The sequence below is a fragment of the Choloepus didactylus genome, chromosome 7 (genome assembly GCF_015220235.1).
Source record: "Choloepus didactylus isolate mChoDid1 chromosome 7, mChoDid1.pri, whole genome shotgun sequence".
In the NCBI taxonomy this organism is placed as follows: domain Eukaryota; kingdom Metazoa; phylum Chordata; class Mammalia; order Pilosa; family Megalonychidae; genus Choloepus; species Choloepus didactylus.
In genome coordinates, this window is record NC_051313.1 from 125,692,522 (window position 1) to 125,694,533 (window position 2,012).

Consider the following 2,012-nt stretch of genomic DNA (forward strand, 5'->3'; position numbering starts at 1 on the left):
GAAAGAGTATTCAAAGAAATCATTGGGGGAAACTTCCCAAACCTTCTACACAATATAAATACACAAAGCATAAATGCCCAGGGAATTCCAAGTAGAATAAATCCAAATAAACCCACTCCAAGACATATTCTGATCAGACTGTTACATACTGAAGAGAAGGAGCAAGTTCTGAAAGCAGCAAGAGAAAAGCAATTCACCACATACAAAGGAAACAACATAAGACTAAGTAGTGACTACTCAGTGGCCACCATGGAGGTGAGAAGGCAGTGGCATGACATATTTAAAATTCTGAGAGAGAAAAATTTCCAACCAAGAATACTTTATCCAACAAAAGTCTCCTTCAAATTTGAGGGAGAGCTTAAATTTTTCACAGACAAACAAATGCTGAGAGATTTTGCTAATAAAAGACCTGCCCTACTTCAGATACTAAAGGGAGCCCTACCGACAGAGAAACAAAGAAAGGAGAGAGAGATATAGAGAATTTTAACAGACATATATAGAATATTACATCCCAGGTCACCGGGACACACATTCTTCTCTAGTGATCACAGATCTTTCTCCAGAATGGACCATATGCTGGGAATTTGTTCAAAGCACATTCTCTGACCACAATGGAATACAAATAGAAGTCAATAACCATCAGAGACTTGGAGAATTCACAACACCTGGAGGATAAAAATGAGGGGGAGATGAAAACATTCATGGATAATCAAAAGCTGAGGGACTTCATCACCAGTAATCAGTCCTGTAAGAAATGCTAAAGGGAGTTGAGCAGTCTGAAAGGAAGGGACACTAAACAATTGACTGAAACTACATGAAGAAATAAAGATTTCCAGTAAAGATCACATGGTAAATATAAATACCAATACTACTTTATTTTTGACTTATAACTCCACTATTTTTACTTCCCACAGGATCTAAAATACATAAACTATAATGATAAATCAGTGGTTTTGGACTAAATGTAAAATATGTAATTTTTGACAAGAACTACATAAAGGTGGGGGAATGATAGAGTGTAGTTTATATGTCATATTGAAGTTAAGTTGGTATCAAAGAAAAACAGATTGTTATAGATTTAAGATGTTAAATTTAAGCCCCATGGTAAACACAGAGAAAGTATCAGAGAATATGGCCATAGAGATGAAAAGTAGAGTAGGGGTTCCGAGAAGTGGGGGAAGGGGTAATGGGGAGTTAAGAAATGAGAGTAGGGTTTCTGTTTGGGGTGAAGGGAAACTTCTAGAAATGGATGATGGGAAGGTGATAGCATTGCAACATTCTAAATGTGATTAATCCCACTAATGGAATGCTAGGGAGGGGGTGGAATGGGAAGATTTAGGCTATATATATATGGTTCCACAATTGAAAAAAAAAAAGTCTAAATAGATGACAATTAACTGCCAAGGATGATCCTGGATGGGATCTGAGGATGGAGGAGAGGAGGCTCAAAGGGGCACAGATGGGACATAAGGGGAAAAAAAAGGAAATATAGAATGTAAGCTTTATATCAATATTGAATTTCTTGAACTTCTTAGCTGCGCTTAATGAGATTGCATAAAAGAATGTTCTTGTCCTTGGGAAAGGTGTATGTGAATTATATTGTTTGTTCAAAGATATGTGCAGCTTGCTCTCATATGTTCAAAAGACAGAGCAATAGATGATGGATGATAGATAGGGAGAGAGGGAGGGAGGGAGAGAGGGAAGGAAAGAAAGAAACAGTGATGTGACAGGATGTTAAAGGTGGTGGATCCGGGTATTGGGGGAGGGGGGTCAGGGTATGATGGAGTTCTATGTATGGGGTTTGTACTGTTTTTGCAACTGTTCCTGTAAGATTGAATTTATTTCAAAATAAAATTTATTAAATTAAAAAAAAAGAGGGACATATAGGAAAATATATATATATATATATTGCAAACTATATACTACAGTTAGTAGTATTTTAACATTCTTTCATCAACAGTAACAAATGTACCATACCAAAACTATGAATCAATAATGGAGGGGGGGTAGTT